The sequence below is a fragment of the Ascaphus truei genome, chromosome 13, assembly GCF_040206685.1.
Source record: "Ascaphus truei isolate aAscTru1 chromosome 13, aAscTru1.hap1, whole genome shotgun sequence".
NCBI classification, from domain to species: Eukaryota; Metazoa; Chordata; class Amphibia; order Anura; family Ascaphidae; genus Ascaphus; species Ascaphus truei.
In genome coordinates this window covers 43,796,926-43,809,054 of record NC_134495.1, presented here as the reverse complement: position 1 = coordinate 43,809,054, position 12,129 = coordinate 43,796,926, and the positions used below count along the sequence as shown (strand labels likewise).

The 12,129-nt window shown below is 47.8% G+C and overlaps 2 pseudogenes; both read left to right on the top strand.

Annotated features, from left to right (window-relative positions):
- The first annotated feature begins 817 nt into the window (after nucleotides 1–817).
- LOC142465312 (U1 spliceosomal RNA) lies at nucleotides 818–959 on the top strand (annotated as a pseudogene).
- A 10,568-nt stretch (nucleotides 960–11,527) lies between these two features.
- LOC142465311 (U1 spliceosomal RNA) lies at nucleotides 11,528–11,669 on the top strand (annotated as a pseudogene).
- The last annotated feature ends 460 nt before the right edge of the window (nucleotides 11,670–12,129 follow it).

Genomic DNA, 12,129 nt, shown 5'->3' with positions numbered 1-12,129 from the left:
TGTGGTGGAGGGGGAGAGGAGGAGCGTGTTGTGGAAGATAATAAACTGTATAAAAGAAGTGGTGTGGGATGTAAGGAATGTGTTAATATATAATAGAGAAGAGATTGGAGTGAACGTGTGTGTGATTATTATCTGTTGGATGTGAAGCGGTTGGGGGAAAATGAAGGAAGAGAATTATGGAAACCAAAATTTGGAATAAAATGGTTAAAAATGTATAAAAGGGTGGGGAGAGGAGAGATTATCTGGGTTTTCCTTATAGGGATAGGAAAATGTATTATTGTTTGTGCAAAATGTATAGAAAAATATAGAGGGAAAAAAAGAGGTGAAAATGTTGATGTGTTAATAGATTGAGAAATTGAGGGGTGTTTTGGGAGTGAAAGGGAGTGTGGTGAGAGTGTAGGGGGGGCATATGCTCTTACCAAAGGGAGAGAGAAAGAAAGCTTCCCGGAAAGGGGGGGGAAGTAATTGTGAGGAGCAATAATGTGCTACGAGGGTCCGTTTGGTGGAGTATCGGAGAGAAGAGGCCGGTGCTCCCCTCTGGTGGGAGACCGTCGGAGGAAGAGCATATGGGGAGTGTGCGAGCTGGAAAGAGGGAGAATGTGTTGGATGAGGGAAAACAGGACAGGTGTTTGTCCCTGCATAGGGTGCTAGTTAATGAGGTGAAAGAGTTTTTCTTTATTATAAAATGTATTTGAATGTTGAAATATGAAATGTATTAATGGGTTGTTGTAATGAAAGGGGGGTTTGTTATTTTCCGAAAAGTAACTCTGTAAATAAATATGTATGAATTAAAACATTTAATAGGAAAGAAAAAAAAAAAATGATCCTGCAGGTGGCTCTCCCAGGGCGAGGCTTGCTCATTGCACTTGGAGCTAGCTGACCTCTGCATTTTCCCTACATGCGGGAAACTCGACTGCACAATTTCTGGTAGTGGGGTACTGCGTGCGCGCTCTCCCCTGTTTTTGGACTGTTAGAAAAAACAGAAACAAAAATCAACAACAACAACCACCACCCACAGCACAGGTGTTTGTTCAGACAAGCTGCTATTGCCACTGCTTGGGCTTTGGGCCTTGTCAATAACTGTGGCATAAAAGGAGCACCCACCCACCAACTAGCCAGGTAGCAACATCTCAAACAGGGAGAAATTACAATTAGGCACCTGCGCAGACATTTAGGAATAAATTCAGGTGGATTGGGAAATACGGAAACACATATAATTCATGAAAAAAACATTCTAAACAAAAAGGGCCAAGAACTGTATAATATGAGTTGCAGCAGCAGCAGCAGCAGCAAAAATGTATCTGCTGAGCGCTGCAAAAAAACGATCTATCTATCTCTATCCAGGGAGCAGCAGACAGTGTCAGCTTGCTTCTATGTGTAGCCCTCTTTTCCCCCCCTAAGTGAGATTGGGGTGGGTAGATGTATCTGACTACTTCTCAGTGTGGTGCGGTACCTGTTTGGCAACCAGGAGAGCTGAGCTTCCGCCACGGGGAACCTGGGGGTATGTACTTACACTCGGTGCAGCGCCTCCACTGATGAGGGATCCCAACGGGGTGGTAGTGTGCCCTCACCAGAACAACCATACAGTAAATACACACCGTGTGAACAAACAGTATTTACTGAGCATGACTTGTAACTTCAATAACACTCTCTTTGCATAATATCAAACAATATATGAATAACAGTGCATCACTCTGAATGCATACCATCCCCTCACCCACATGTCCATCATCACATTCCCCTCAGTCTCTTGAGTGTCCACAACAGTAAAGAAAGTGTGTGTGAGGGATAGCGCTTCCCTGTGTTGGGGCCCGGTGGTGCACTTAATGTAAACTACCTCCCTGACCAGTCCTGGTCAGGAAAATCCTTGGACTCAGCAACACCGCACAGTGATCCCACGGCGTGCTGCGCTGCTCTCTGCAGGAATCGATGCACACGCTGACTCCACAGGGAAAAGAATCTCCAGACGGAATGAACCTTGAACACAGTCTCTGATACACGTTGTACTGACAGTCAGGTACTGTCAGACAGAAATCCTCTTGCTCTCTAAATATGGTGAAGGAGTCCCTGTTCTAAGGCCGACCCTATACCATAAAGCTTCCTCTGGTGTCATAGGGGACTAACTGGGCCCTGGGGTATGCCTCTACCCTAGTCCCTGCACGCAGAAGAACTCTCCCTGTAGCTTCTGTCTGATCCCAGACTCTGGCAGCTCACCACATGCAACTGCCACTGGTGATATAACACACACTGAACAACTAGAAAGCAGCCCCCCTTCTTCCTATGAGGGGCCTCTCACTAACACAGCCAAATAACTGCTGTGGCTGCACTACAAAGCCACTCTGTATATTCTAGTCAGAGCACACACCATGGCAGCTGTGCCACTGACTAGACTTACACACACCTAAGGGCAGGGTCCCTATCTAAGGGGCCTTCCCTAAGAACTTACCCACTAACATAGTGGGGAGTGGGACCTACCTGGGACCTGGGGGTAACCTGGCCTAGTGTAAGAGTCTTGCTCCTTACACACTTCCTCCCCCTTCCTGCTCCCAGCTCCAACTGACAACGTGGTCCCCGCAACATTGTATCCTTCCTCCACAGGAGAAGCTGCAAAACCCTATTTGCTGGCTGGCTGCACGTGATGTGGGTGAAAGGGCAATCCCCAGAGGCTGCTGGGAATTGTAGTCCACTCAGGACCTCTGTAGCATTGGGACCGTGTGTGCTATCTTTACTGCACATGCGCGTTCCTGTAATGGCTACCGCAGTGTTAAGGGAGTAGGGGGAAGCCTGCTACACTCTCCCCCTCGTGTAAAATCCAACGTCCCCGCTTGGGGAACGACGTCACTCAGCATACGTGTATACAATAAAAATGCAGGGCATGATATGTACAACTTATCACACTTGACTCTAAACAATAGGGTACAGTTCAGTTCACATAAGATAACCGAGGCCAGCTGAGTGTTATAATGTATTTTATAATATCTATTATCAATATTATCAATATTCTAAATTGTCCTTCTATCTCATTTAAGAAAATTTTTACGTAAAAATTTTTTTATGTAACCTATGGGCATATTTTACAAAGAATGTATCCCTCCTTTTTATGATCTATCTGAATATAATCTATAAGACATTTAAGTCTTTTTATTTAAGAATGTACCACGATTAATAATTATGTCTATCTTCTTTTTCCTTCCTCCATATACCTCTGCACTTCTATACACAGCCAGTGTATTTTTAAGTAACAGTATATAGAAACATTAGCTGCTTGCTGAGACCAATTGTGGGGTGCCCCTAACTGATAATGTGGGGGTACCTCACTTTGACTTTTGTGAGCCTCCGCCTGGGTAATCTCTTGGAATCTCTTGGAAATTATGCTCTGGGGTAACAGTCATTGGTTCCGAACTACTTCCTCCCCCTGGTGGAAGGAATAGCACAGTGTCTCTTGGCCAGACCTTTACCTGGCCATCTGCGGCATGGTTGCGGTAAGCCAGGAGGTCTTGACCTTTTCCTCGGTCCACCACATGGCGAATGAAACGCTCCATGTCGCGCTTAGCGGAGGCAAATTTCACTGGATCACTAACAACACAGTCCTTGTTCCTAAGTACCTGGGAGGCTTCCACTGGGAAGCGAGCAATTAGCAATGTCTCTGTACTCAAAGTCTCTGTTACATCCTGCAGGGGGTACAGGGTTGATACCTTACCACTGCGGTGATTCATGGTGGCCAACAGGTCCTCGGGGATGCTGTCAGTTCCCACCTCAACTGTCTTGGGACCTGTCCCCAGCACTTCTGGGGCAGTCCACTCACTGTCTTTAAACTCTGGAGCGTTGGATCCCAGTCCTGGGACCATTTGGGTTGGAGCGCATGGGCTCACACTCAGTTCAGTCACAGTAATACTTATAGCAGCACTGGACATCATGATGGGGCTGTCTTTCCTCTTCACCTGGACGATAGGCGGTGGGTACTGGTCCACTCGCACCACTGGACAGCGGTCTTCTAAGGGGGACACCTCCGTCAGGACGCGATGCCGAGTGGAGCCAATCGTCCTGGTGGCCAGACTTAAGGAGCTACCGTGCTCCGCGGTCACCTGGAAGCTCACACCCGACACACCTGGGGCAGTCAACTCACCCTTGTCGTCATTAGGTACTGATCCCAAGCCTAGGACCGATGGTACCATCGTAGTAGGCCGGACTGGCAGTGGTAGGGCACATGGCCCCACAGCAGGCGAGGCAAATGGCTCTTTGTCCTCAGCTTCACTTGTCATCTGTGGTTCCGGCATTTGAACCGAATCTGGAACCGCGGTTAGGGCGCATGGGCCCTCAGTAGTTGAGGTAGGTTGGTTAGCCGCATCTTCCTCTGCGGGTTCTGTAGCACACAGCAGCACTGGTTTTAGGAACTGTGCCTCGCAGCAGGCACACTTGGGTCCCCAGCTCAATTCGCCATCTGGAAAATCACACTTGAGGCATAGGCACCTGGCGTACCTTTTACCTTCCACTTTCACAACCTGAACCCCTTGTGGTCGCTGATAGGGATCAAAGTTCATACCACCAGAGAGATTAAGGTCTTTCTGTAAGCACGGGCACAAAAGAAATGTCACATACAGTCCCTCTGCCGGCCAAACACCATACAACTGCGGATGTGGTTCGCTGCATCCTGTACTGTCCTTAGTGGAGACAGCAGTTACTGATTGAGACTCACTGTGCTGGCTCCCCCTGGTGGACTCCAGAGGAGGAGCACCTTCTTTCAAGGAGTGGTTCTGACTCTGCGCTGAGCCACTCACAGCGCAGGGGCGGGGCTCTGTTTTTCACGCCAGATCCGGACAATATTCTGCAACAATTTCTTGTACAGTCCTGGTGCTCGCCCGACTTGGAGGGATCCGCCATCTTAGGTGTGACTCACTGCTTGAGGGATCCTCCATTTTAATCACAGTCTCATCAATTACACTATGACTCTCTGCATAGATAGGGGGGTAGCCTTCTGGTTTTCCTGGCATTTCAGGGTAGATAACAGGACACCATACTTTAGTGAGGGTTTCATGGAGCAATATTTTGGATGGGCCTCCTTCTCTTATTAAATCTTGTTCGGCCCTCACCAACACTGAGCACCACACTCCGTCTGCATCTACGCAGCAGCCTAAGACTTTTGCACCCCATAAGCCTGGGTACTGACCCAATATTAAGCAAATATCACAGGAGGGAGTGTCAGCAGGAACTCGTCCTATAGCAAGGGTTTGCGAGGGCGGGACTTGCCCCTTTAATGCCCATTCGTACACTTCTTGGCAGGATGGCAATGATAATGAGAACGACATAATTTATACTGAATTCGGGCACCCCTGATCTGGATCTCAGCAGCGCCTCCAAATGTAGCCCTCTTTCCCCCCCCCAAGTGATATTGGGGTGGGTAGGTGTATCTGACTACTTCTCAGTGTGGTGCGGTACCTGTTTGGCAACCAGGAGAGCTGAGCTTCTGCCACGGGGAACCTGGGGTATGTACTTACACTCGGTGCAGCGCCTCCACTGATGAGGGATCCTAACGGGGTGGGAGTGTGCCCTCACCAGAACAACCATACAGTAAATACACACCATGTGAATAAACAGTATTTACTGAGCATGACTTGTAACTTCACTCTCTTTGCATAACATCAAACAATATATGAATATATGAATAACAGTGCATCACTCTGACACCCCTCAGTCTCTTGAGTGTCCACAACAGTAAAGAAAGTGTGTGTGAGGGATAGCGCTTCCCTGTGTTGGGGCCCGGTGGTGCACTTAATGTATACTACCTCCCTGACCAGTCCTGGTCAGGAAAATCATTGGACTCAGCAACACCGCACAGTGATCCCATGGCGTGCTGCGCTGCTCTCTGCAGGAATGGATGCACATGCTGACTCCACAGGGAAAAGAATCTCCAGCCGGAATGAACCTTGAACACAGTCTCTGATACACATTGTACTGACAGTCAGGTACTGTGAGACAGAAATCCTCTTGCTCTCTAAATATGGTGAAGGAGTCCCTGTCCTAAGGCCGACCCTATACCATACAGCTTCCTCTGGTGTCATAGGGGACTAACTGGGCCCTGGGGTATGCCTCTACCCTAGTCCCTGCACGCAGAAGAACTCTCCCTGTAGCTTCTGTCTGATCCCAGACTCTGGCAGCTCACCACATGCAACTGCCACTGGTGATATAACACACACTGAATGACTAGAAAGCAACCCCCCTTCTTCCTATGAGTGGCCTCTCACTAACACAGCCAAATAACTGCTGTGGCTGCACTACAAAGCCACTCTGTATATTCTAGTCAGAGCACACACCACGGCAGCTGTGCCACTGACTAGACTTACACACACACCTTAGGGCAGGGTCCCTATCTAAGGGGTCTTCCCTAAGAACTTACCCACTAACATAGTGGGGAGTGGGACCTACCTGGGACCTGGGGGTAACCTGGCCTAGTGTAAGAGCCTTGCTCCTTACACACTTCTTCCCCCTTCCTGATCCCAGCTCCAACTGACAACGTGGTCCCCGCAACATTGTATCCTTCCTCCACAGGAGAAGCTGCAAAACCATATTTTCTGGCTGGCTGCATGTGATGTGGGTGAAAGGGCAATCCCCAGAGGCTGCTGGGAATTGTAGTCCACTCAGGACCTCTGTAGCATTGGGACCGCGTGCGCTATCTTTAATGTGCACGCGCGATCCTGTAATGGCTACCGCGGTGGTAAGGGAGCTAGGGGGAAGCCTGCTACACATATTTATGCAAATGCCAGGTAAGCAGCCATGCTGGTAAGGGGCAAAGGGACAAGTGTGCCAGCAGGACAGGGCACCTCTTCAGCAGCAGCACCAGCAGCAGCAGCAGCAGGTGTCAGTGGAGGTCAGAAAAAGAGAGTGCCAGCAGGTAGGGAAGATGAAGAAAGCCACCCCAGAAATATGGTGTCCCCCTGTCTGTCTGTCTGTCTGTCGGTCTCTCCGCCAGCTGAAATGACAGAGCTGAGCGGTGTTCAAAGTGATTGCTTCTTCCTTTTAAAACCAATAAGAAGTACCTTGCAGCGAAGCTTGGCTTCTCTGGGTGCTTGTTGGATGGGCGGGGGAGGGGCTTTGCTTCTAGGGAGGGGATGTCTTGGATCTATGTTGTTTGACAAATATTCGCTGCTGCTGCTGCTGCTGCTGCTGCTGCTGCTGCTGCTGCTGCTGCTGCTGCTGCTGCTGCTGCAAGCAATGTTTGTGCTGCTGCGATTTGTGCGGGGACACAGGGCCAGACACTGTATGAAAAAAAGATCTTATGCCCGGGCTGTTGGAAGATTGGAAGTGTGTGAGCAAAGTGCTGGCTTTGCTGCTGCAGAATCTCCTTATGACAAGGAACATGGAAGTGAGCGTATGGAGAAAACGCCCGTTGTCCCAGCTGTTCTAGGTGTGGTCCCTGACGAGCAGACAAGGCGGGGAGCACCTGAAGCTGAGGGGGGTGGAGGCCAGAACGGAGGAGGAGAAAGAGGAGGCAGACTTGCCTGATACAGACCTGCCTGATACAGACCTGCCTGATACAGACCTGCCTGATACAGACCTGCCTGATACAGACTTGCCTGATACAGACCTGCCTGATACAGACCTGCCTGATACAGACCTGCCTGATACAGACTCTGATGTGATGCTGGCAGAAGGAGAGGAGCCTCTCATGGCGGAGACTCTTGAGGTAGCAGATAAGGAGGAGGAGCTGCGCCAAACAGAGGAGGAGGAGGAAGGAATAATGGACGTACTGGATGCTGGAGAGAAAGAAGAACGCCGAGGAAAACAAAAGAAGGAGGAAAGAAGCACCCCTTCAAAAGTGAGGTGCCACGAAGGGGCTCTGCCGGGTACTGCCAGCGAGACATCTGGCAGCAGCAGAGAGGAGGAGTACTCGGAAAATGTGTACAGTCCCGGGGAGGGTTCCCCCCACCCTATTCTGGTCCGCCGGATGGGCAGGTATCACCGGGGGGCCAAAGTGCAACGTATTTGGAAGAGTCCCAAATGGAAAATATTATGCACGGGTTCAATGACAAGGAGGGATTACCACCCCCCTTTTCCCCCACGGATGACTTAAGATGAGTATGGTTTTTTTCACTTTCATGATGGTATGGGGTGTTTTTCTCTCTTCCTAAGGGCTGAATGACTCTAAAATTAGCATCACTTAATGTGAGAAGTTTGAAAAGCCCGGCTAGGAGGGCTAGGATTCTGGACTTGGTAGCAAAAAAAAAATGACATTGTTTGCCTGCAAGAATGTGGGATTTCAGACCCACCAAGAAAATAGGTTTGGGTGTGGGGAGAATCTCTGTGGTCTGGGAGCCGGGAGAATAAAAATAGTGGGATAGGGATTTTGTTTAGGGGTCACTAATTTAAAATCTGTAAACACGAGGTGATAGAACCGGGAAGGTTAATGTTCGTTTTGTTTGAGTGGAGGGGGGAAATGTTCAGGTTATTTAATATGTATGCATCTCCAAAAGAGAAACAAAGAAGAGATTTATTTGAGAAATTGAATTTTTTTTTGCCAGGGAGAGTACAAACCCTGGTGGTGGTGGGGGATTTTAATTGCATACTGAATGAGGGGGATAGGGTGGGAGGGGCGGAAAGGAGCAGACCTGATGCTTCGGGTATTTTTTTGAAAACACTTTTGAGTGATTTTAGTTTAAGGCACGCTTTCAAAGTTTGGGGTAAAGGGAAGAGGGAGTTTACGTATTTCAGTGAATGCGGGAAAGTAAAATCAAGGATTGACCATATTTTCATTTCTAAAGGAATAAAGGTGGGGGAATGGGAAGTTTCAAAAAAATTGTTTTCAGACCATGTATGTGTACAATGTATTTCAGAACTGGAGGGAATGGAATAGCACGGAAAGGGTTTCTGGAAATTGAATGTTTCATTGCTGGAGGAGGAGTGGATAAGAAACAATATGAACGAATGTATGCAAAGTTAAAGGGGAAAATGGGGGAGTATGGGGGAGTGATTGAATGGTGGGAATGGCGTTAGTTTTGGTTAATATTGATTTTGAGAAGGCTTTTGACCGACTTTCACATTTGTTTTCTGCTCAGAGTGTTAGAAAAAATTGGGATACCGGTGGAGGTTGTAAGCTGGATCAGGGTTTAGTACAGGGATATATTCAGTAGCGTTTTGGTAAATGGTTTTTTGACAGACAAGATAAGTGTAAAGTCTGGAGTAAGACAGGGATGTCCGCTGTCACCTTTGGCTTTTGTATGTGCTTTAGAGCCGCTTCTGCAGATCATCAGAGGCGACAAGATAATAAGAGGTGTGGAAATACCAGGGAGTGGGGGTAGAAATGTAAAAGTAATAGGCTATATGGACGACCTGACGTTGGTGTGTACCACTCAAGTGGCCCTTAGAAGGGCTCAGTTTCATATTGAAACCTTCTGCCAGGCTTCAGGTTTCAAAGTGAACTGGAATAAAAGTAGCTGCAAGGCTTTTGGAGAATGGCAGAATTTGGATGTTTGTGGGATCCCTGTGGAAGAAGAACATTTAAAATTGTTAGGGGTGTCTTTTGATGAAGATTTTAGGGGAGAGGTTAATTAGGAAAAGATTGGGGAGAAAATAAAGAAAAAAATCGAGTTTTGGGCATTGAGGAAATTGTCGTTTGAGGGAAAAATTTTAGTTACAAAGGCGGTATTGGTACCAATATTGATTTACATGGGGATGGTTTTTCCTCCAACAACAAAGTGGATTAGGAAAATTACACGTTTTTTGTTTATGTTTTTTTGGGGGTCAAGAGTGGAAAAATTGAATAGAGAGATCATTTTTAAGGAGAAGAGGAAAGGGGGGCAAGGGTTCCCTAGGATCGAAGTGATATTGGGGGCTAAATATGCGCATTTTTGCATAAAGCTAGTCAACAAGTTTTCAAAGATGGCTTGCATGTTGAGGTACGCTGCCGGGGGGATGCTGAGGAGACTAGGGTCCTGTGAAGCAGATTTAAGGCGCCCTGTCTGTTTCGTGACCCCGGTTTTTTACGGGGTCATAGAGGGTTTTATCAGAGATTTCAATTTGAGGGTGGTTGACAAAACTCTGTGGGAGGACCATAGAAAATTTCAAAAAGTGATTAGGGATAGAGACGAGTTTGAAAGCAGTGGATGGCTGATTGAAAGCAAGCTAAAGGAAATGTGGAAAAAATTGAACCACAATGGATTGATTAATTCCCAAAAAGACGTTGCTTGGATGGCAGTGCATAGTTGCCTCCCGGTAAGAGAATTTCAGAAGAGAAGAGACCTAGCTAGAACTGCAAGGTGTCCAAGGGAAGGATGTGCAGGGATTGAGAGTGTGGTCCATCTGTTTTGGAATTGCACTTTTGTGAGATCGGTGTGGAAGTGTATGGGAAGGTTAATTAAAGGGCTGACCAGGATTAAAACTCTGGAATTTGACATGATGATGTATGGGTTGTGTGAGGTGAGGGGAGAGAAAGGAAGCGTGTTGTGGTAGATAATAAGTTGTGTGAAAGAAGTGATGTGGAATGTAAGACACGTGTTGCTACACTACCGACACACTTTATTGCAGCACGGCTAGCACCGCAAGCCGGGGGATGCCCCGGCGTGCTAGCCGCACTCCCTCAGCGTGCCGCGCATCACCGATGCGCGGTCACGCGTCATCGGGTGCCTGCGCCCCCTGCACGCGCGTCCAGGGCTCCCCGAGGGAGCCCTGGTGTCCCGCGATGTGGGGGACGGCGGCAGGGGGTTCCGGGGGACCCGGCGGACCCGGCAGCGGGAGGGAGAGCGCCCTCCGATCGGAGGGCGCTCCTCCTCTGCTTCGGCGCGCGCCCGGTACCCTTCGGCGCGAGCCAGGTTACTGCTGTGGCCGAGAACGGGCAAATGCTCGAATAAACTCGGCCGCAGCAGTAATAAATGATGAGCTGATTGGCGTGAATGTGTGCATGAAAATCATTTTGGGGAAAAGGTTTACATATTATTTGCTGGATGTAAAAAGATGGGGGGGGAAGGATGCCGAGGTTTTATGGAAACCTGGAAAGTGGAATAAAATGGTTAATAGGGTTTAAGATTTGTGACAAAGGGTGGTTTGAGTGGGTTGTGAGTATGGTGAGAGTGTAGGGTGGAAACCCCATATGCTTTTACCAAAAGGAGTAATGATAAAAGGTCCTGTTAAAGGGGATGGTTTTTTCGAGTGTTTGTGAGGGGCACTTAAATGTGCTGAGAGGGTCCTTTTGGTGGAGTACCGGAGAGAAGAGGTGGGCCGATGCTCCCCTCCGGCGGAGGAAAAGCATATGGGGAACGGAGGTTTGGAATAGGGTGTGAATTTTGAAGGATGCGGATGGTGTGTGAATGGGAAGAAGAGGAATGGTTTTTATTTTTTTCCTCACTGGGTGACTATGCAAGGGAAAGGTCCCTGACAAGGGGGGAAAAAACCCCAATGGTATGTTTAAACAGAAATAATACAATGTAATGTATGGCTTTTTGTATTATGAGGCTGTTTGTTTTCTTTGTGGTTTTGAAAAGTTTTGTATATGTTGTAATGGCATGAATAAATACATTAAAAAGAAAAAAAAAGAAAAAAAATTATCCTGCAGGTGGCTCTCCCAGGGCGAGGCTTGCTCATTGCACTTGGAGCTAGCTGACCTCTGCGATTTCCCCACATGCGGGAAACTCGACTGCACAATTTCTGGTAGTGGGGTACTGCGTGCGCGCTCTCCCCTGTTTTTGGACTGTTAGAAAAAACAGAAACAAAAATCAACAACAACAACCACCACCCACAGCACAGGTGTTTGTTCAGACAAGCTGCTATTGCCACTGCTTGGGCTTTGGGCCTGGTCAATAACTGTGGCAAAAAAGGAGCACCCAACCCACCAAATAGCCAGGTAACAACATCTCAAACAGGGAGAAATGACAATTAAGCACCTGCGCAGACATTTAGGAATAAATTCAGGTGGATTGGCAAATACGGAAACACATATAATTCATGAAAAAAACATTCTAAACAAAAAGGGCCAAGAACTGTAGAATATGAGTCTCTGCAGCAGCAGTAAAAATGTATCCCTCTCTTTCCAATGTCCCCTCTCTGGCTGATTGTTTTCTTTTCTTTTTTTGGTTTGAGATACGAATCTCTCTGTTATTATACTGAGATAAGTGCAATACACAATGTATAGGTGATTTCAAA